The sequence below is a fragment of the Desmodus rotundus genome, chromosome 12, assembly GCF_022682495.2.
Source record: "Desmodus rotundus isolate HL8 chromosome 12, HLdesRot8A.1, whole genome shotgun sequence".
Taxonomy (NCBI): Eukaryota; Metazoa; Chordata; class Mammalia; order Chiroptera; family Phyllostomidae; genus Desmodus; species Desmodus rotundus.
In genome coordinates this window covers 89,362,502-89,386,552 of record NC_071398.1, presented here as the reverse complement: position 1 = coordinate 89,386,552, position 24,051 = coordinate 89,362,502, and the positions used below count along the sequence as shown (strand labels likewise).

General features: G+C 46.4%; 1 protein-coding gene across 1 annotated transcript in view; it reads left to right on the top strand.

Annotated features, from left to right (window-relative positions):
* The first annotated feature begins 3,831 nt into the window (after positions 1–3,831).
* The window catches only part of C12H1orf21 (chromosome 12 C1orf21 homolog), a 188,893-nt gene continuing 168,673 nt past the window's right edge, over positions 3,832–24,051 (top strand). Inside the window, exon 1 of the mRNA XM_053915768.2 lies at positions 3,832–4,130. The gene's annotated coding sequence lies outside the window, so the exon portion shown is untranslated. The remainder of the gene's footprint in view (positions 4,131–24,051) is intronic.

Sequence of the window (24,051 nt, the reverse complement as noted above, 5' to 3'; positions counted from 1 at the left end):
GTCCTATCAACCCCAGGAATGAGTTTTCGCCCTAAAAACGTTTATCAAACAGTTCATTTCTACAGATATCCCAGCACCAGAGGGGGTATGCTGAGAAGCAAAAGGGACTTAAGTTCGTGACCCCTCATTCCAAGGGGCATTGTACTTTTGTCTTCCTTGTCTTGAAGATGGCTCCCCCAAGGCTAAGTGCTTCACACTCTACAGAACCTGGATTGCTTCTGGTCAGCACTATCATTTAATTGCAGGATTCCTTTTAGGGACCTTTTGTAGATGGTCCTGAAAGCCTCACTACCATATAAAGTATTGCTTCGAAGGAGTAGTTTCTACTGAGGAACAAACAGCACTAGCATACAACCTGTTCTTGGCCCTGGGAAGTTGTCCCGTCCCTGACTAGGTACTTAATGAATGTTTGGTAACTGAATAGGGGTGAAATAAAGGGAGGGAAAATGGATATCCTGGAAGCACTAATTGAGTGCTTCTCTCTGGACGGTAGGAGTATGGTGATTCTTCATTTTCTTCATGCTTGGGTGAGTTTCTGAAATGTCTAAATACAGGTGACCCTGAACAACACAGGGGTTAGGGGTGCTGACCCTGCACAGTGGAAAATCCACGTTTAACTTTTGACTCCCCCCAGAACTTACTTGTCCCTCGGTATCTGTGGGGAACTGGCTCAAGGACCCCCAGGGATACCGAAATCCGTGGATGCTCAGTCCCCTATAAAATAGTGCAGATCAATGCATCTGTGGACTCCTGGCTGTGGATCAGCAGAAACAGGACAGGTATTTATTGAAAAATAATGCAGGTGTAAGTGGACCCACACAGCTCAAACCTGTATTGTTCAAGAGCCAACAGTATTCTACAGTGAAGATGTTCGACTCTGAATAATTGGAAACCCACTTTAAAAGGGCATTGCATGGATACTCTTTAACTTGCACATGTACGAAGTGATTGCTCTGTGGCCTTCTGTTAGTTTTCAGGATGTCAAGTCAAAAAAGACCCACAATGCCTTGCCCTCAAGAAATCTACATTGCCAGTCACCCTTCCCAGCCCTGATAGGGTAGAATACAACACCGGTCAACATGTACAGAGCGTGGCCTATTCAGGGTGGTCTGGGTAGATGAGGGAAGGAACGAGGGGGGAAACACAAAAGCTGGCAATCGTTCAGAATCCTTTTAGAGCATCACATGTAGGTATTTACTTCTTTCACTTGGACCACAGGAGAAGTTTCCAGGCTCGGCCTAAACACCCCAGAGAAGGGTTTGCTGCATTTGGGATGAATCCAGCAGATAGAGTTCTTCCCTCAACTTTAAGAAAGAATGCAAAGAGAAAAAAAAAAAGTCTACTAAATTTGGGGTTAAACTGTGTATCTGAAATAACAGCTCAGATTTACTGAGTTCTTGTCAGCAACTACGCCGTGTTTTGCACACATTGCCACCTTCTCTTACTTTCCTTTTACTTTCATAGCAAGCTTATGAGGTGGGAGTTAGTCTGTGAATCCCATTTTACAGAGGAGAAAGAAAGGCTAAAAGAAATGAAACCAGTCACGTAGAGTAAGAGATGGTGGCTGGCAGCCCCTGGTAGGAATCTTAATTAGCATACCCTCCCTTCTTTACCGCCCCTCTTCAGGGGGCTAGACTGCAAAGTGTTCTGGTTCCAAAATGAAAAATGAACTAGAACATGGATAGTTCACTCTGTTGGCAGAAATGCGGACAGGTGCAACCACTCTGAAAAGCAATATGGAGATACCTCAAAAAATTAAATATGGAACTACCTTTTGACCCAGTGATCCCACTTCTGGGAATTTGTCCAAAGAAACCCAAAATACTAACTTGAAAGAACACAAGCGCACTTGTATTCATTGCAGCGTGATTTACAATCATCAAGATATGGAAGCAGCCCAAGTGTCCATCAAAAGGTGAGTGGTGCCCTGGCTGGTGTGGCTCAGTGGTTGAGTGCCGGCCTGTGAATCAAAGGGTGGAGGGTTCAATTCCCAGTCAGGACACATGCCTGGGTCGCAGGCCAGGTCCCCAGGAGGGGGTGAGCAATAGGCAACTACACATTGATGTTTCTCTCCCTCTCTTTCTCCCTTCCCCTCTCTAAAAATAAAATAAATTAAAAAAAATTTTTTTAAGTTGAGTGGATAAAACAACTATGGGACACTTACACAATGGAATACTGCTCGGATATAAAAAAGAAAAAATTACCCTTTGTGACAGCATGGATGGACCTGGGTAACATTACACTAAGTGAAATAAGCCAGTCAGAGAAAGACAAATACCACACGATTGCACCCATATGTGGAATCTAATGAACAAACTGAAGTAACAAGCCAAACAGAGACAGACTCATGGATGGAGAGCAGGATGACAGCTAAGGGAAGGAGGAAGTTGGGGCGTGGAGGGACTGAGCAAAAAGGAAAAAGGACTCATGATATGATTGCTGGGGGCGGGGTCTAAAGGGGTTAAGTGGTAATGGAAAAAATACAATAAAAAATGGAATACGAGTCAGTTTCAAAACCAACGTGATACTAGCCGTTTACACTGAAAAAGGGAGCCCACTTGGAAAGTCGTCTCTCTTTTGAAGAAGGCAGACTTCCTGGCCATTATGGGTGGCTATGAATTCATCTCATTAAATTAGGATTTTGTTTTTCCAGCCGAGTGTCTCATCACTTGTCACAGCTGCGATGTGTCCTTTCCCAGTTCCCAACTTCATCTTGGCCCACAGTGAGAAATGACTGGCTTTGTGTGGAGTCCTGGGGACCCTTTTTTGCCCCTATTGTTTTCTTGGGTGTCCTCACCCTGGAGGTCTGACATTCCTCACGTGTCCGGGGCAATGAAGGAGCAGCGACTGGGGGAAGGGGGCAGTTGGGGGGGCGGGGGCTGCACAAAGGCGTCCAATCACTATTCACGCTGAAAGACTAATTAAGTGCACACGCAAGACACCCGATCTGACCGGTGGAAGAAGAAAAATACCTTTTCCCAGAGGGTGGGAAATTGGTTGACCTCTTGTGAGGATCCACAAAAAGCGGAACAGATAAACCGGTGGACAGCAGTCTTTCCGGATCCCAACCGCCCCCGACGTGCCCAGCAGGCGCAGCCTCCGCCCTGTAGTCCCCAGAGGCCGGGAAGGACCGGGAAGGGGCGAAGGGCGCCAGGTCTCGGACCCAGGGTGCGCCCGTCTCTGCCTCACTGCCGCCAGTGCCGGGTCGCCCAAGCTTCATTCATCTTGCAGGAGCCACGGCTCCAGGGCAGGGTGGAGGCGGTTTGGTGGCAGGGCCAGGGCTGCTGGCCTGCGCCGCGCGGAGGATGCCCGGCCTTCTCTCTGCATCCAGCGGGCGCAGCTCGCCGGGCTGGGCCCGCGGACTGGCCGGGGTCTCCCGCAGAGCTGCGCTCTCCCGGCCTCCCCGCAGCTTTCACCCCACCGCCTGGGTGACAGACTCAGGACGTAGCTTTCCCGCCGCGCTCTCCCCTCCCGCGGGCCCCGCGGCGCGCGCACACACAAACACAAACACACGCGCACCCAAGCCGGCACTCCTTTCTCCTTCCCTCCCCGCAGCCCTGCGCAGCCCCTCGCAGCCCCGATCGCCCTCTCGCCCCGTCCCTTCCCCCGGAGCGCGGCGCCCTCGCAGCCTCCGCAGGCCCCTCCCCGGGGGTGGGGAGCGGGACGCGCGGGAGTTGGGCGCGGGGAGGGCCGGGCTGTGGGGGAGTGTCTGGCTGCCCCCGCCCCTCGAGTGAGTGACTGGGCAAGGAGGTCCCCTCCCTCCCCGTCCCCTCCCTCGATCGCTCCCTGCCCACTGGGGGGGGGGGGCGGGGGGGACGTTCTTGGGCGGGGGGGGACGTTCTTTGCCGCGGCCGCCGCGGCCGCCGCTTCTTTCACACTTAGTTGGGAGCCGCGCGTCGCGCTCAGTTGCTGGCGAGCTGGCCGCGCGCCGCCGCCTCCCGCCTGCACACACGCGGGCCCGGCTTCGGGGTTTTCGGCTTTTACTCCCCGCCGCGGGGAGGAGGGAGAGCCCCGGACACACGGTGGTTAGGAGGAGGAAGAGGAGGAGGCGGGAGGAAGAAACCAGGCGCGGAGGAAAGGGGCGGGGGGCGGGAGGCTGGCCACCTTCAGCCCCCCCGCGAGCGCCCAAGGTAAGCGGGAGCCGTCGCCAGCCCCGGGGCGTGGGGAGTTGGCGGCGGTGCGCGCCCCGGCTCGACTCCCCCGGCACGCGCGGGTGGGCTGGGAGGGAGGCCTCGGGGGTGTCTGCCGCTGGGAAGGGACGGGAGCCACAGTCGTGGCGCTGCCGGCGCGCGCGGCCCGGGCTGGGGTTGCTGCCGGTGCTGGGCTGGAGGGGCTGCCGGGGACGGAAGCCGGGGTGCGCGGGTTGGGGGGGTGGTCGCTGCAGGGGGCGTCTGCTGGCAGGGCGGAGGGGTGGGATGCGGTTGGGGCTGCTGACGGCTTTCGTCAGACTGAGGCCTGGGTGGCTGGTGTTAGGCACCCCTCCCTTCCCACCCGCACCCCTGCCGCCCTCAGCCTTCCTGCCCCTCTCTAGCTTTGCATGTAGCTGCCGTACTTTGCAAGCCAGAGCTTGGAAGGGAAAAAAAATCCCACAAAATTCAGAATCCTTTGCTGAGTCTCCCAAGTCCTTTCTCCCGCTGCGACTGATGGATGTGTTTGAGGGTGCTGCGATCCCCGGGGTTTCTGAAGTTTTGACCTTTTGGGGGGTGGCTGATCTCCGGGCATCTGTTTGCCCACCTCGATGTATTTATTATTCGTGCCCAATGGGACGCCTGGCAGACAGTGCTTGGTTATTGAACAAGGAAAAGGTTTGTTTGGCTTCTCCATGCAGGCATCTCGCTAAGTGCGGCCGCCTTGCGCTGCCTTTGGTCGGCTGCTTAATGCCCTTCCTCTATCATCCACCCTGCCCCCTCCCTCTACCGAGAGGTGTTATTTTTTTCCCCGTACTGTTTGCGTGAGAGAAGTCCCTGGGCTTAAGGGCTCTCTTATTCATTCCTCTTCCAAAGCTCGTGATTGGCTCAGGTACGCTGGTAAAATTTGGGGTGGCTTTCTTTGCTCCAAGAGTTGCATGGTCGAAAACACACACACACACACACACACACACACACACGCATTAGTCCTGAACGATGACAGGCTCAGTGTGAGACAGGAATGTTTTGTTTCCAGTAGGAAGTTGAAGACCTATGTAGGAGGTATGTTCCATCGCATGTGGGTTAGGAAAATTGTTTTAAAATAGACAGCGATTGTGTTGTGTGCGGTTGGAAGGCAGCCACGAGTTCGGCTGTTGGAGCAACTCTGAAAGTGATACACCCTGGTCACCTAGAGCCCCAGTAAAGACGTGCAGGCTGTGACTCAGACGTTGGGGGGGGGGAGCTGACACACCACAGATTTCATGCAGTCCTTTTTTTTTTTTTTTTTTTTTAAGGAAACAGTACGGACTGTTTGGGGAAGTGACAAGATCATTACACAGACATGTCACAGACATTTCCCTACTCCCGGCGGTGGGGCTCACCTTCTACCTAATGAGAATAACCTTTCAGTTACATGGGCCTGGGCTACTTTACCTGTCTTGGGGTGGGGTGCGGGGAGGTGATGTTTCTCAAGGGTCCTTAAATCCAAGATACTCAATTTGGGAGTTTTCTTCCCTTTTTCATACTTCCAGAGCTGGATTGTAGGATCAATAGGACATGTTCTCTGTTGGTTGTTTGGGCAAGTAACTGACCAGACATAAAATTCACAAAGACTTGGATCACTTGTTTTTGTTCTGCTACCAGAGTAGTGGCGATGACAGGGCAGCTGAGTGTCTTTATCTGCCTCCAGCCACAGCTGGGACTCCGGCTTCACCAATCACAAATGCAACATTGAAACCAACCTCCCCTCAAGTTTCCTGCCGTGCAAACTGGGCTCTGGGAAAGGCCGGGGAAGGCTAGGGGAAAAGCAACAAAGACAGCGAACTTGGCTCTGGGCTGAGTGGATGCCCCAGGAGAAGTGGGCTGCATCACTGGTCGGGCTTATCTCCATTTAGACAGATTTCCAAGGACAATAGCCTTGGTTGGTTAGGGAGGTCTTATAGCCATTGTTGAAAGTTTATCCTAGAAAGACCCTGAGGTTCTAGCTTCCTACTTTAGCACTGACTCCGTTTCTCAGTGGTTGAGAGAAGGGATCATTTTGTTTGCTTGGCTAGTAATTTATCCTTCCACCCCTCACCACCCCCACCCCCAACTCCGTCTCACTTCATTGTGAAGCATGGATTTCTGGGAGTTAATAGGCGACTATCTAAAGTAGTTGGAGCTTCTTAAAGAATCCCAAGGTATAAATCAAGAGCTTGTTCAGTTTAATTGGTACTGTTCGCTGTGACTGACTCAAAAACCCTACTAAGGAGGAGGGTGGCTCCCCCCATAGAGAGGATCCTGGCCAGGCTGATGGCGCCTCAGCCCTGTGTTGGAGTTTTGACCAGGTGAGCCTTGAGTGGTACATCCTGAACAGCTAGTGGGGCTCTGCTGGGGGTTTTCTGTCAGAGAGTGGGATGCCCCAGGCTGGAGAGGGAAGTGTGGCCCCTCCCATGAAGGGCAGGGGAGGGCAGGTGACTCATTCCCACAGTGTTCTGAGTGGGATAAGTATCAGCAGCTTCACCTGGGCGTATCAATACAACTTGGAGCTATAGGAAGCACAAACAAGGGCATTTGGGGCCAGGTTATGGTCCTTCTTTGGAATGTTAGAAGTCCCTTAGCGTGGGAAAAGTAAATGTTGTGATTCATTAAGTTCTCGTTAAAACAGGAAAAGCAGATTGCAATAGATCCATGTAACGTGCTGCTTGGAAAACAGAGAAGACAGGGATAGGGCCTGCGTGCAGGGAGGATTGCAACACTGAAACCGTATGTTACAACTGGAGACAGTTGTGACTTTCAGAGACCATAATTCAAGAGCTTATCGGAAGTGGCATGTAAATGATATACACACATATTTTTAACGTAGGCATTTATTTAGCTTGACTATCTGACTATCTCAGTCCTGAAGTCTAATTTTACAAGTTACAGTTGCAACAAGAAACAAGTCGACATGCTGTGGTTATGCAATTTGACAAGAGTGATTGGATGTACACTTGGCTCAGATGAACGTAGAAATGAACACACAGCAGTGTCTGTAGTCACCAGGTATTAAGAAGTTCCTTGACTTTTTTTTTTTTAAATTATTAAGCGTGTTCCTGGAAAAAGCACTTCCTAGGGGGTGGTAGGCGGGTCAGATAATGGAGAAGTTTGCTTTCTCTCCACACTTGTGAAAGGAGATGCCGCTTCCCCAACCTGAAATGGACACTGAGAAGATTCACCCGAGCAACCCCACAGCAGCCAGCTCGCTGCCTCGCACTTGAAAGTCACTCAGTGAGTGATTGCATTGAATGGAATTGACCTAAGTAGTTAAGATCTAGAAGGTATCCAAAAACTCCTTGGAAATGCATCAGATGCGGGCTTCCATTTTAATAAATCAGAGAGAGACTTTACTAAGAGCTCCGTGGTATAATGCCTCAGGTAGGATTCTTAAATGTTGAAAAATACATGGCAGGAAAGCAAACACACCCAGGGTAGGGACCTGTGCAATTAGTGGAATTTCTGGGTAGGGCATCTGGATTCAGAAGAGCTATCATATCCATATTTGACAAATATTTCTTCACGATTGTCCCTCTGGTCTTTATGTTTGTGTCTGAGGGATTCAGTGACTGACAATGAAATGCTGTCACAGTCCTTTCATGTAGCTTGTCCTACTACGCTGCAGCCATAGCACCCAGGGTTTTCCATGTTGTGGTGGGGGCGGTGGGGGGGTCTCTCCCTGAATGTACCTGGATCAGAACCTGGGGAAGCTCAGGTAGCCCCACCGCTCGGGTTTGCTAGGTTTTCTCAAGGGAGACAATATTCAGTATTCACTGCTGCTCCCTCTAAAATACCTTAAAACAAGAAAAGTCCTGACCTGTCCTGGGCAGTGAGGACAGTTGCGCCCCGGGATCCTTGGCTCTGCCCCTCACTCTCTTTTCAGGCTGCTTTTCCCTCTTCCTGCTTTAAGCCAAATGTCCCTTTTGCCTTTCTGTCCTTTCTGAAGCTTTCCCATCGTTTTCTGTCCCAGAGATCTTCGTCCATGGGCCCTCCTGCTTCTAACTACTCCACCTCCTAACTTTTGCCTGCAAGACTTGGGTGTTATGTGTCTGAAAAGTCTTTTCAGTTTTTTAACATCTCCAGGCCCAGGTCCTCTCTGACTCCTCCCACCTCTGTCAAGTGCAGACTGCTGCCCTCAGGGCCCCTCGACCCTGTCCTACTTTGCCCCGTACCCCACTATTACTCCCACTTCTGTCCATCAGGTCTTCTGGTCTTCCAGCAACCCGACCCGCCACTGCCTGTCTCACAGGCTCACGCCGTCTCAGCAGGTGTGCTCATAGCCTTCATGAGTTCAAGTTCACGTGCTCTGAGCCTTGCAGAAAAAAATGGAATGAGAGCACCCTTAAGTTTAGGGAGTTTTCTGCCTCTTTTTGTCACTTTTGACTCCACTATGTATATATATATATATTTGACTTTTCAAGATTCTTAAGGCATATAACGATAGCTGAAGTACTCTTCTTCTTCACGTCACTTAGCTATTACATCCTACGTTGGATAATAAATAAAGGAGTTGCTCAATGTTTATTGTTATTTGGAAAGATTTGGACAACAAATCTGGAAAAGCATTTTATAGATTTTCATAATAGCATCAGTGAACGGCTTTATTGTCCACTAAAATCTACTTACTAATCGCAGAATGGTTGATTTCATTTCATCCTCATTACTTTGATTTCTTTTTTCTCCTTTGGGTAAGTAGATGTTGGTTAAATAAATATGACTATAACTTGAACCACATGTTTTCTCATTTGTTGTGGTTTCGCTGTGCTCTATGAAAATTTTATAGGCGAACGGGTCACATGTATACCAGGCGATGTGACACCTGCTGTTGCTGGTTTTCCCTGTGGGTCTGGGGCCTGCGTTGGCCCTGTGGGTAGGGTCAGGGGAGAAGAGGTACGGAGCTGAAGACTACTACTGGCAAGACACATCCTTTAGACTCACTGCATGCACACTTGGGTTAGTCCTTTTATAAAACTGTACTTCGAGAGTAGATCCCATGCTAGTTATGCAATATCCTGAGTGCTCTAGGGCTTTTGGAAGAAGGAGCTTTCAAGCAGAGCAGAAAGAATCGTTTTTAAGTAAGAATTCCCTCTCTTCGATGGGTGTATGTTTTGTGTGAGTGCGGTGGATCTTGTAGGAATTTCAGTTCATATGTCAGGACGTAGTCGACCTCCCTTGGCGATGTAAGGTTTTCCCGGCCCGAGCAGGGTACCGGCAGGGGGAACGAGTGTGGGGACATTTTGCATATCCATCGTCACTGGTGCTAGTGGTAGAGGTGAGACACACTCAATAACTCAAGAGGAGCAGTGTGTATGACAGCCACATCTACAAGCATCTCCCTGAACCCCAACGTTGACAGGGAGGTCCACCCATGGTTGCTTGCCGCACAGTGGCACCCCTGTATTAACACTACGATTTCTTTCATGAGAAGGTTAAAAGGCCAGGTGTAGGAGAAGGAGAGGCTGTAGGCTGCCAGGCTGGGGCTTGCAAAGAGCTTTTCAAACACACAGAGAGTTAACCCATACCAAGGGGTAACCCAGCAGTTCTACCTGAAAGTTCCGCCAACGGTAATTTTCCTAAGATGATGTTTTAACACTTATACAGTTTAAAGAGGTTCTAAAGGAAAAAGCAACCTATATCTCTTTCTATGTCTCAAAGTATTACTCTTTTGAGGGAGGAGATGAAAATCCAGGAGTCTTTTTGGCAGTGACAGTCTAGAGGCAGCTCCCCAAAACAATTCTCCTTACACTTGGTGGCCTCGCCAACACCCGCCCCGCCCCTGGCTTGAGACCTCCTCCCTGCTTCTCGAGTGGTTGAAGCCATTGCCCCTGTCTCTCTTCAAATCCCATCACTTCCAAGCACCTGCTTTTCTAACCAAACGAGAAGTTTCTCCTTTGCCTTCCATGAATTCCTGTAACACTTATTTGGTGTTTATTTTATTTCATAATTAGTTTTGATTTTCGTTTCTGCATTTTTTTGTTATCCCACACATTATTAGCTATTGTATTATACCCACTGGGCCCTAAGAATGTATGATGCTAAGTAAGTAGCTGTTGGTTGATTCAACAGCCAGTCATTGGCCTGAGGCTTGGAGTTTTTCTCTGTGAAGGCTTCGTTCCCATTTAAAACTCTTTAGCCAAATGAGGAAGTGTTGTCTGGGATGAGAACAGATAATGGGCATTTTTAAATTCTTTTGTTGGCCAAGGTTAGGGCATCTAATCTTTCTTCCTCAGACAATGTATTCAACAAACATTTGCTTTTGTTGATGCCATTTTGTGTCATCTCTGTCCCTGGCACTGAGAGACGCTGGTGACACCAGGTAGAAAAGGCCCGGCCTTGTCTTTGTGGAATTCTCGGACTAGTGCAGGAATTGATGTGCAAACACACGGTACGACGAGTGAACAGACAAAGGTGCTGTGGGAGTTGGGGGAGGGAAGCAGCCAACTCTGTCCGGAGGTGGGCCCGCCATGCAGCCGGTGGTCCCGGGACAGTCCTGGTCTGTGCCTGTTGCTCAGCATCGTTATTAATGGTGCCCCCTTTATGATCTCAAAAGTCTCCCCGTTTGGACAATAAGTTAGATGATTCCCCAACATAGACAAGTCATGGAAGGCTTCTCGGAGAAGGGGGTATTATTTACATTCCCCAAAATATCGGGGGACTAACACTGCTTTGCCAACTTTATTTTTCTCACTGGACTGTGGATTCATAAACTAGATCACAGACTGGCATTTGGGGGTAAAAGGGTTTGGGGGCAGGTGGAAGATGAAATAAGGCATTTCAGCCGAAGACGCACAATGATGTGGAGACAGCTGGAAACGGGGCCTGGTGCCCTGGAATTCCCATGTGCCCTGGTGCACGGTGGGACGGGAGGCTGGCAAACTATGCCCCGCTTCCTGGCAGAGTCTGGACTCACTGCCCAGAATGTAAGCAGCGAGAGGCACTGGAAGATTGTGAACAGGGAGAGGCATGGTCTGTGTGGTGGACGGTTCCTTCGTGAGTGTGGGTAAGAGTCTGGAATGGGACGGAGACTGGAGTCCCTGCAAGCGAGCTTTGGTGCTGACTTGAAAAGACGTGATGGGAACTGATACCTGAAAATGGAAGCAAAATTGGCAGGACTCGGCAATGCACTGGGAGTGGAGAGGGAGGAAGGGGACAGCATAAAGGACAATTGCCAAGTTTCCGGATGGACTGCACCGCCTTTCGCCGAGATGGGGAATGCAGGCATTGGGAGGAGAGATAATTAACGCAGTTTGGAGTATGTTGACTTCGAGGTGCTTATGCTCTTTGAGATGGTGATAGACTGAATTTCCGGTCGAGAATTCAGAAGAGAGCTTTGGGACAGAATTACGGATTTGATCTCAGTCCAGCCATCATTTTCTTAGGGAATTACTCCCATCTCCACGATGAGGTCAGACCCCTCTGTCTTCTCGATGCGCCGTGACCTTGCCTGCCCACACCTACCACCTTTATAATTGCATATCTATCTTGGGATTCCTCAAATACTGATACCCCATAGCCCCCCCCGCCCCCCACCCCACAGATGGGTTACATCCTGATAAACCCATTATAAAGTAAAACATCGTAAGTCGAAAATATGTTTAACACTCCTAACCTACAGCACATCACAGCTTCGCCTCGCTTGCCGGAACGAGCTCAGAACACTTGGGTGGTCGGAATACAAGCTCATTCTAATTCTAGGACCGTCTGTAATTGCCCTCCTCCATCCTTCCCATCAGCAGCAGGAGACGTAGATGGGAATTTTGACATGATGGGATGCGAGAATACAAAACACAATATTCAAAAACACGGGCAACACGGGTCACTGTAGAGTTTCAGTTGTTCACCCTCCTAAGGGTGCAGCTGACCCGGGGCTGTGCTCGCTGCATCTGTCCAGCATCAAAAGAAGCTTCATCCTTCTGCGCATGTCCCCAGTCCCAGAAAAGATCAAAACTGATACACGAAGTACGGTTTTTACTGAATGAGTATCATTTGCCCAGCATCATAAAGTCCAAAACTCGTAAGGTGGGGGCTGTGTATCTGTTTTCATCCTCTCGAATCCCCAGAACACCTACCACACGGTTTCGGCCTAGCACGTATTTGTGGAGTGAATGAACAAACAATGAAAGAGAGGTTTTGTAATGGCCCGAGATTGCCTCGGGGAAAGTATGTTGACGAAGAAAATGGAACAGTGAGTTCCAGGAACACCAGCCTTTAAGGGCTGTGGATGGAAGAGAACAGGGAAGGAGACTGAAGAAGGGCAGGCTCTCATAGGGGCAGGGGAGCCAGGCAAGCCTGGAGTCAGGAGAAAAGAGGGTGGGTGGAGAATCGGCACGTCGTTGGGATTGTCGCATGAAGAAGTAAAATAGGATTGAAGAGGTTTCCTCAGAATCTCCACTTCGTTTGTTAAGTAGAAGTGGGAATAGGCTGACCAGTGGATTCAGGTGTTGTGGGCCAGATCTTCCCATTCTGAAGTTTCCCCAGGCTCTTCAGAAACCGCTCATAGTCATTGCTTAGCTATGCATTTTTTTTTCAGTAAGGGTTGTAAAATGATATTGTGTCATTGCTTCCGCATTTGTTAGCTGGAGTTTTTCTATCAGGAAAGAATCAACTGTATTATTTGGTTACCTCTGAGTGTTGTGTATATGGGAATATTAATGCTCAGTGTTATTCCCTCTGTATTAAATAATGTTCAGAACAATGAGTTGATGTTTCTAGCATCTTCCAAAGAAGATCAGTGAGGGGTTTTTTGTTTGGTTTTAAGTATCACTGTGGACTCATGGATTTTAACACACTTATGTGTTTCGATCCTTTGCAGTTCATGCTTTTGAAGTTCACATTTCTTTGGCCCATGAGAGACTCTCCTTTAAATTGGCGCCTGGGTCCTTTTGACATGACTAGAGTGGTCTTTAATGACGTCTTTACTTGCTGGTATAGTCTTACACCATTTCAGACTTATCTAGGACTTCTCCTGACCCAGATCTTTTCAGTGGTAAATGGTATTTAGAGACCATAGTCTGGGTGGTAGGGGTTCTCATTGCCTCTGGGCTCATCATTGTTTCTAGGTCTGTTCGAGTGGACAAAGTTAGGAAAATATATATGGAGGTATATCTAGCTACTAAGATGTGGATATGTATATATGTATGTATGTTTATAGGCATGTTTTAATTTTTACATATGTATGTATGCGTAGTTTTTATTTAATGTAAGCAAACAAATCTTTATTTCTTCCCTAAAAATGAATGTAGCAAATTATAGTTCTGTACCTTGCTTTTTGCACTTAACAGTATATTTCAGAGATCACCCTGGCACCACTTTGAAAAGATTTTTTTGTTGTGTTTTACAACCGCAGAGACTTTATTGTGTACATATGCCAAAATTCGCTCATTTGGATATATGTTTGTTTCGAGACTTGCTGTTACATTGTAGTGGGAATGATTTGTTTTTGTTTTGGGGGGCTTGTTTGCAAATCAAAAATAAAGCCTGAACTGGAACATTACTTTTTCTGAACTGGATGGATGGCTGGATGAATGGCACTGCGGGCGAACAGCCGTGTGAGTATTTATGTCCGTGGTCTTGCACGTCTCAATTTGGTCAGTAAATATTCATCTGTATTAATAAAACAGCACTCCGTTTATTTCAGCCAATAAAATTTTATCTGTAAATACTTGATCTGTATTTTAAAACCACAAATTTAGTTCCTTAGCTGTTCTTAACCTATAAATCTGTGACCCATTTGGAATTTATTTCCACGTCTGGTATGGAGAATGGTTCCACTCTTCTCTGTTTTCCATATGGCTCTCTGGATATCACAGACCACTTTCTAGAAAGTGTGTCTTTCCCCCACTGATTGGAGATATGCCCCTCTCGTATACATAATTGCCATAAGTAATTAATTAGCTATTTTTCTGCATTTTCTACTTCATTCTGTTGGTCTGCTCTTTCATGTTCTAGGACTCTACTGCTTTAATCATAGAGGAAGTACAACATACAACATTAAAACCATCATGAAATACCAGTTAATACCTACCAGATTGGTGATATCTGTCAACATCAAGCTTTGGGCAAAGGTGTGGAGCAGAAGGAATATGCATACGAGGCTGGTGACAGTAAGAACTGGCAGGATGACCTGGGAAAGAAGTTTGCAATGCTTTATAAAAGCATCCCCTAGTTCCCTAGCCTGCAGGATAGCAAAGCAAGGTAGCGGGGCAGATTGCAAGCCTGGAGTAGGAACGGTTTTGTCTAATAATATCAGTTTGCCATTCTAATGTTATTATTTGCTCTGTAAGTTGGGTTGTGACGAAAGATGGGAAGCTCTGCCTCTGGGAAACTGTTACACATGTGCGAGAATGCTCATAGCAACCCTGTTTATGGCAGCAAAACACCAGAAACAACCTTCCTGTCCATCAACAGTGTGTCCAATGAAGAAACTGTGGGTCACTTACAGTGAGTGAGGGCGCCCTACAACTGTGTGTATCAACAGGGGTGAATCTCACAAGCAGAACAGTGAGTGAAGAAGCAAGACGAGAGTAATACAGTGTGATTCCATTTATGTGAAATTCAAAAACTGTTAAACTAAAGCACCACATCGTTTAGGATTCATTCATATGGGGAGCCTATAAAGAAAATCAAGGGAACCTATTAACATAAAATGCAGGAGGTTTGTGGTTACTTCTGGGGATGAAGGGGAGGGTGTGATTAGGAAGGGTTGGGCTACATGTGGGACTTCAAAGGTGCCTGGGATGTTCTGTAAGCAAGTACGCAGACATTCATTTTGCTTTTCTACATTACATTGTACGTGTGTTATGTGGTTATTTCGTAACAAAGGAGAAGCAAACGACAACAGCAAAAATCCAGACTTAGGAATAGGCTAACAAAACTGAAATAGTTATAATTCATACTCGAGACAAAGTTCTGTTAGATGTAAAACACGTAGCTCTTTTCATTTCTCATTTAGTGACAATGACTTTTGAGTTGGTTGTAGGAATGAACAAAGACAGATTTGCTCTTAGGGCCTGGTCAGGCAGCAAAAAACACGTTATTATATGTTATTTTGTGGTGCACACACACAATACACATATCACCAGGTACACCTGCAGGTAGGGTCATGCACACACACAATACACTCATCACCAGGTACACCTACAGGTAGGGTCATGGGCACACACAATACACACATCACCAGGTACACCTACAGGTAGGGTCATGCACACACACAATACACTCATCACCAGGCACACCTGCAGGTAGGGTCAGGCACACACACAATACACACATCACCAGGTGCACCTACAGGTAGGGTCATGGATGCTTTGCCACATGAATCATTTTTTGCACCATGATGCAAAATATTAGCATGACCAATTTTAAACTTTATCCTGAGAGATTTTTGAAGGGACAACATCATAAATAGCAAACACTTGTCAAGTGTGTGCTATAAGCCAGATATAACGGACATGAATTCATTTAATCTGGATAAGAGGAGGATTAGATGTGGTTTCCAGGTGACTGGTGAATGAACTGATGCTCAGAGACAGGTACGTGCTGTCCTCAGGCCAGCTCAGGAGCTACACGATAGGATTTCCATGAAGGTGTTTCTGGCCCCAAATCCCCACTTCTTGTCCAGGGTACCTTTTAAGAATTCAGGGGCTAATCTAGCCCTTTGCTTCATGGAAGCCCATCCCAGAAAAATTAGTATTTCTGCACTTAAAAGTTTAGAGAAGAAAATCCTTGGGTCTGCTGTGGCAGAGCTTCGTATCGTCTATGTGAATTGTTGACCTCAGTTTTAAGAATTCAGTGCTTGCTTCTCTCTAATAGCATTAAGCAGTTCCTCTCCACTCTCTGAGCGATACAGCCTGTCACAGACTTGGTGGCCTTAAAGGATGTGATTGGGCGGTGGGAGAACTGCCAGGGTTTCTATTTGTTTTCTGATTGGAAGGCTTCCCTAATTTTTCATCCTCAAAATTAGCCTGAACCCCAAAACCTGACTTGACTGGGCCTTTGCAAAACCTTTGCAGCCCATTTCCCCTTCCAGCATTAAGATTCTAGGTATCGATTTCTCCAACTTGCCAAACAATTTTAAACCTTTTGTTTTTTTCTTGGTTCCTTAAGGGGATTACCTTACATATTCTGAATTGTGATGTTAGCAGATGAAACATTTTACCTTTTATCTGAGTCGTTATTTGGCCTGTTTTTATCAGACATTATCAATAATGAATTGATATTAACATTATCAATAATTACCGGCACTGGTAATTATTATTATGCTTTAAAGCAGCATCACATTTATCTTCTAAGTTCCCCCATTCCTCCTACCCTACTGCTCAGGAGTGAACACAGCTGGATGAAGGGGACGGGTGGGAAGGAGCATTCAGAGGAGCATTTGGTTGCTAGGGAACCTAGCTTACAGGAATTGGGACTTCCCAGAGGTGTATGGAAATTATGGCCGAGCTGCTTGGAATCTCTGAGAGCACATTCCTTTTTAGATTAGTGCGCCTTCAGCTGTGGAGGTGAGTAAAGCTCCTAGAGGTACTCAGCCTCTTTTGCTGGGGGTTGTTAACACTTGTGTCAAGGGCATGTGTGTGGCAAAAGTTTTTTTCTCACCGAAACATGAAGTCGGTGCAACGGGGATGATGGTGAATCCCCGGCTCATCTCGCGATCTGTGGATGTATGCATGGTTGTCTGTCCGAGCCCCAGGGGGCTAGTTTTTATAACAGTACTGAAGCCATCTTTCCATCTGCCTTCTATTTTCGTTATATTTGAGTCTCTACCATGTTTGCTTTAAGTTCCCTTCGTATATTCTCAAATGGGGTTTTTATGATGCTCGGTGTGAAGATGAAATCCCTTGCAAGTGTTGTTTTCACTTTAAAAAAAAAAATCATGGGATCTAAGACTAACTGGTTAATTCTGACCCGTTAGAATGAAACTCCTGTGCTTAGCAAGGAAGTAAAATGAGTATATGTGGAAATGAATGCATGTGAGATCCGTGTTGACTTTATGTAATGATGATGTTTGGGGGCTCTTCTTGAGATCTTAGAAGTCAGCTACAAAAAAGTGAGATTGGAGTGAGGGTGAGGGAGTAATGTTCCTGGAAGGGAAGAAAAAGAAACACTCATTTGTGACCAGGAGTGGCTCTTTGGAAAACATTTGCATTAGAACCTGTGGCAGCTTATGTAAGTGGCAGAGAGGATGGGAACTGCAGAGACACCCAGCTCCGGAGCGCTGCCCGTCTCCTCCACGCAGCCCGAAGATAACCTTGTAATTTACAGGAATGCATTTGGACTGTCTTATCCTGATTGCTCATTTAACAGACTATTCAGGAAGGACTTGAGCCTCACTCTGTCTGTTGCACCGTGCTTGAGTGGGCCAGCTGCATGTGTGTGAAACAGCAAGGGAAACTCGTAGACACCCAGCCGCCTAAATTTGGATGCGCTCGTGACATTAAGTGGGGTCTGTCCTCCTTTGCACACCGTCCTGGACCCCCTTTCTCTGTGGACCTGAGTCTTTGATGTGGAAGTAACCGGGATTATAACATTTTACATGTCTAAAATGAGTGGGGAAACCTCAGTAGGCGCCGAACTGGCATTTCCCATAATTAAATGAATATACAGCTGCATTAGGCACATCTACTATGATAAACTCAGAAAATCTCTCAGGTAAGATTTTTTCTTTCTAAGCTAAATTAAACTTTCCCCAAGGGTCATGCCACTTAGCGCGGGGTACGCGTCCGTTAAACCAGTTCGGAAATCCACCAACACCGTTTTCCCTCTTAGGTAAATAAAATTCATCGTCCTGGGTTATTTTGCTATCTCCAATAAATCCCTTACCTGCTTACCTTTGAAGCATTGCGCCTGTGGAGGGCAGCGAAGGAGGGACTGGGGCATTCAAGGAAATGTACCCAGGTCTCTATCAAATCACTCTTGGCTCTCAGGATGCCAGATGAACATTATATTTCACATGACTATTTGTGTGTTTTTTTAATCAAGTGTAAAGACGCCTGAAATCAAAAGTTATGTATTGGGTGGGCGAAAAAGTTCGTTTAGTTTTTTTCTGGACAATGGCTATAGTAGCGCTTAGTTGTCTTTAATTTCATTCAAAACAATTCTGTTAGATTGTATTGTGACAGCTGTCACATCAGTGTGCATTAAAAAATTATCGAAATTGGTGAATTTTTGTGCAGTCATTTTCATATTGAAGATGGAAGAAAATATACAACACTTTTGGCTTATTATGCTTTATTATTTCAAGAAAGGTAAAAATGCAACTGAAATGCAAAAAAAAAAAAAAAGTTTGCGCAGTGTGTGGAGAGGTGCCATAACTGATCGAACATGCCCAAAATGGTTTGCGAAGTTTCTTGGTACTGTTGACATTTTGGCCAAATAATTCTTTGCTGTGGGGCTGTCTCATACATTGGAAGATGTTTAGCAGCATCCTTGGCCTCTACCCACTAGAAACCAATAGCAGGCAATAGTCGACATACTCAAAAAATCCAAATCAGTAAAGTTATTGGTAAAAATGAGAAATAAGTCTTTTATTTTATGGACAAAACTGAACAGACTCTTTGGCCAAGCCAGTGTCTCCGCTGCACTGATAGTCAGGGTAAGGTACTGAGGAAGTCGTGACGAGGACCCAGGGTCTGGTGTTTGTGCTGCTAGGTGCATGGATTCCAATGCTAACTGAGTGGTAGGTGAGGAAAGGACCCAGAACCTTCCACTCCCAGGGTTTCGAAACCATGAGGTGGGCCGCTGGAGTCCGGCTTCCCATCTTCACTTTTGCTAACCTGGCTCTAACTTTGTTACCTGAGACCAATCAACACAAGAAAGAGCAGTTTGAGAATTAATAACTCAGTGGCAATAATCCTGAGACTGGGCCGATAAGAATGAGAAAAGTGTCCTGAATCAAAACTGTAGCAATTTAGCATTTCCTTGCTGAGTAGTTACATGACCCAGTGCACTTGGTAATACATTAAAAGTGCTCTATTAAAACTGGAAATTCTATGTTAGTATTGTAACATCGCAGTGGGGGAGGGGCTATTTTTGTTGGTGGGAGTGTGTTCGCAGGTGAAACATGAAGCCCAAACCGAAACATTACTTCTCATGAATTAGCGTGAACGGAGAAGGTGAATGAATTTATTCTGGAGCAGCAGCCCTACGCATGGAGGGTCTGGGCTTGTTGGTGACTCCTGTCCCCAAAGAGACTTCTGTGTCTCATCAGTGGGACTCATCCTACCAGTGAGAAAACACTGCTATACTGGACTTTTTATTGCCTTGTTTTTTTTTTTTTCATTTATCATTTATTGTTTCGAATCCATACCCACAAAGGGTTATTATCTGGGTCATTTGCTAAGGGTCGGAGCTTTGCTAAATTGAGCTGGAAGTTAGAATGTTCGTCATCAAAGAGGACTTTTTATCTGTGTTAGGTATTTGTGAGAAGTGAGGAATCCCTGATACGGCCTGCGAAGTAGGCCTGGCCCCTGAGCCGCTCAATGGATTGAATGGGAAGGCACGTCCCCCCAAGGCTTTGCCATCCTTTGGGGACACTCTGACCTTTGAAAAAGCTGTTGGAAGCCTGGTCAGGTTTCACCACCTTTTCTCTTGCATCCCAATCTGATGAAGTCTCATGCATCCCCAAAGTGGCAAAGCAGGCTCCTTTTATTTCATCCTGACAATGCTCCATCAGAAAATTTTAGAACAAAGTCTGTGCCTTAAGCACTTGGCTATTCTCACAGCAGACCGATGGGTTTGGGTGTCAGCCTTCTCTCTCCACTAGACTACCCAGAGTTATTTCAGCCCAGCGTCGTTTCCAACATTTCCATTTTCTAGTCAGCACTTTTTTGTTTTCATTCTCACTCAATTTCCAAAGGAAGTTTCCTTTGGCGTGCTTTGCTGCGCTGGGACATTGGCCGGCGATTGGCGAAACGACTGGCCGTAGCTTCTTGGTTCAGGTGAGTTACAGTGGAGGGACCAGAAGTCTGTTCTATCTGCAGTGTTCCGTGGATAGGCTCTTGTGTTGGAATTGGTTCTGATCTTCAGCCTTTGTAGGAAGAAATCACCTCATGCTAGTCCTGGGGAGGAGGAGGCACATGCAAGGAGGTAGTAATGGAATGGACGTGGGTGTGGACTGTACGCTTGAGGTCGGGGGTGGGGACACAGCAGGAAATGACCAGCAGATGGATTTTCAACACAACCCCCTTTTAGGAATTGTCCTGGGATAAAGGGAGTCATATGTATCTTGGTGAATTAAATCAGAAAGAATAAGAAGAAAGTGATCTTTCTCAACAACTGCCTCAGTCATGAATGAGTAATTCTTTTTTAAAAAAAGATTTTATTAATTTATTTTTAGAGAGAGAGGAAAGGAAGGAGAAAGAGAGGGAGAGAAACATCAGTGTGTGGTTGGCTCTCATGTGTCCCCTACTGGGGACCTGGCCCGAAATCCAGGCACGTGCCCCAGCTGGGAATTGAACCAGCGACCCCTTGGTTTGCAGGCCAGGCACTCAGTCCACTGAGCCACACCAGCCGGGGCCAATGAGTTCTTTACAGACCACCAGTGCATACGCTTGCAGAGTGAGCACTGTGGTCCACATGGCCCACTCCATCTTTGTAGGTTACTGTCTGTCTGGCGCTTGGGCCACTGCCGGCCCAGACACATACCTGCAGAAGTGAATTGAATGCAGTGGCGACTTCCCGGGCTCTGGGTGTTCATTGTTTGAGTTCCCTTCTGTGTGGGTTGCTGCGTAATATCCTACTGTTCAAAGCTATGCACTCAGTTGGCTTTATTCTTATTTATGCCCTTTCTCCAGCAGCACTGCACAGTAGCTACCAGCAGAAGAGAATGAAAACATTCATATAAATTTGTATGAAAAACTGGCAAACTTATGAGAAGTAAAAGTGATAGACTATGGAGAAGAAAGTGTCGGGAGAGTAGGAAAGTTATTTTTTTCAATCAACTAGAAATAAAGTGTCTGCTCTTAAATTTTAAGACAATATCTAATATACTGCAAGATTCTTTTAACTTAAGAATTTATTCTGTTCAGCAAAAGAAAGAAAGAACTGTATTAGATATGAGATCTATGAACGGTTTGTTTATCTAGAAAATATGGCTTTGGAGCAGCATCCCGATAACTACGTACCTGTGTATGGATAGGTGAAGACATTTCAGGAAGTTAGAATCTGTCTTGGGAGGAAGGGTTATGCTGAAATCAAAGATGTTTTTCAGGTGGATATCATGGATTTTATACTTCCATCATGACGTTTGAACGTGTTGAATGATTTTGACCAAATTCATGATAGCATCAGAACTGTCTTAGATTTGACCTGCGGTTTGGTGCGCAGAGTTGAAACAGGAATGAAAGCTGATTCACTTCCCGATGGGCGTACTTCTGTGAGCTGAAAGGAATTACAACGAATCTTAGGTGGATGAAGGTGGCTGGTGGTAAATGACAGCATTGAACGAGCACTTGCCAGTGGTCACATTTTCTCATAATACGTACTTTAAATTTAGTTTGTCTGATGTAATGAAAGGTTAACTTGCCAAAAATATCCCTCCCTCCTCTAAATCTCTGTGTCAACTAGACTTGTATCTCTTGGGCAGCTCTAAAATCCTACAGAGAGAATTAGAATGTAAGTGAAGTAGTTCCAGTTTGGAGACCCTATTGATTCTCTGTGTTTTATTGCCAATGTTTTTTTTGTTTCTCTCTGTGTTTTATTGCCAGTGTTTTTTTTCATTTCGATATATATGGAGGCTTAAACATGAATATATGTGCCGTATGGGAATGTTTATGATCAAATGCAGGAATCAATGAGGTCCCATTTGGTTTTCAGGGTTTGGCTTTCACCAGGCTTGGAAAACGTGCGGACTTCTCTAGGCTCTAGTGGTCTCTTCTACAAATGCACTAGGAGACATTGCTTCCTTATGCATGATGGTAAAATAATTAAAAATGCTTACCATTTTTATCACGATGATGATGATGATGATGATGATGATGATGGTAGTAAAGTGTGGCCCGGGGCAGATTTCCATGTTCCTTTCAAATTACAGTGTGGAGGGTTCAATGCCATCTTTTCCCTAAAGTCAACATACCCAACTAACAGTTACTGGTTCCATGAATTTCTTTTTAAATGTCTCATCCTGAGTTGGTTATGAGAGGGTACCGCATTCTGTATGATTCAGAACTTATTTGATGGTCTCCCGGTGCTAATCATGTAGTTGGACATTTGAAATTATGCTGAGATAATTGCATATTTAGAAGCTACTTTTTACAGCTGTTCATCTTTGAACAGAATTTCAAAGAGACCTGAGTGAAGAAGCTTTACTGTCTACTCTGCCTTTACTGTGGAAGTACAGATGTCTCTTTAACGAGATGCATTCCAGGGCAAAGATGGTAGCATCGAATACTTTTTATATTTCTCTGTTTGGGGTTTAGTTAATCTCTTTCCCTAGTCCCCATTGCTCAGTATTCCTGTCAAATAAATCAAGGATTTCCTTACGAAACTATGAGGCCAGGTTGAGAGGCCACTCCAAGGAAGACAGCACTACCACCCACTGTGAAGGCCAGAGATGTCACCCGTGATTGTCCGCAGGCCAGCAGTGGCTTTTCTCAGAGATAAGAGTTACAGACTCAGGGCAATGTGAGCGTGCCACCACGCTCCGGAACATCCTTATTGGCGGTGAACGCTTCAGAGACGTCTCATAGAGGACTCACGATGCTTAGGTACTTACTTACCTGTTTCTTAAAGAAACACATGGATAAAGACAAAGAAACCAGAACAAAAGCGGCATAGGGGTCCAACAGCTGAAACCAGAGGGTGTTGAACTCCAGAGATGCGTTCTGTAAGACTCTGCCTTATTCTGTGACAGGTGGTCCGCAGCCCTAGCCCCGAGATTCCCTGTAGCCAGGTGAGAGGAAGAAACATTCTCAGTGACAAGATTCAGTTATCAGATACATAGGTATGGCCTCGATTTGCACGGGTACCAGTGTTGCTCTCACGCGGGGAGACATTTTCCCTTGGGAAGGGACACTGAGCGAGGACAGTTGAGCTGGACTTGGGAAAACCCAGATTTCTTCCTGGGTCTTTCTGGAAATAATTCTGTTGGTGACCACAGTCAGGGAGCCATAAGGTAAGAGCGCATTTTATATGATCTCGAGGGATTAACTCTCGGGCTACAGTCATCCTAAAATGCCGAGAGCAAACGAGAGGAATCTCATCTCTGCTCTTCTTCCTGTTATCTCTTGGGCGGACTGGTGTTACTGGGGTGGTCCGGGGATCCCCCAGCATCCGCCATGAGTAGTTTCTTAAATTCTTCAAGCGAAGGCGTGACTCGAACTTCATGCATGTTGTGATGGGTGTGTATGTAGATGTGTGACCAGATGTATATGGGGGAGATTCTTTTATTTTATTTTAATTTAATTTTATTTAATTTTTATTTTATTGTTGTTCAGGTATAGCTGTCTACTTCCCCCTCCCCCCCCCCCGCACCCCAGCCATCCCCACCTCCTTCCCCTGTTCCCACCCCCCCTTGGTTTTGTCCATATGTCCTTTATAGTTGTTCCTGAAAACCCTTCAAACACTAATATTTGCCATCAGGCTCCAGAGATGAAGCTCGTCCTCACATCCTTAGAAAAATCATACGGTGTATTTGCAGTCAGTTGCTGAATTTATTTGAACTAAACCCCACAGTTAGTAACGATGACAAAAGTCATGGCGTAAGCTGCTGCGGGTCAGGAGAGACATCCTGTGTGACCCTAATGGTGCCCAAGTGGCTGTTCTTTCCTGGTTCGTGAGAGTGCTTGAAACCCGTAGAACATTTCTTTCTTGTTTTGACCAGCCACGGAGCTTGGCGGTAAACCTCTGAAGTAGTTAAGGTCAGACCAGACCTCCAGAGGGGTGTGTTTCTGAGGCGTGGAGTCTGTGGACC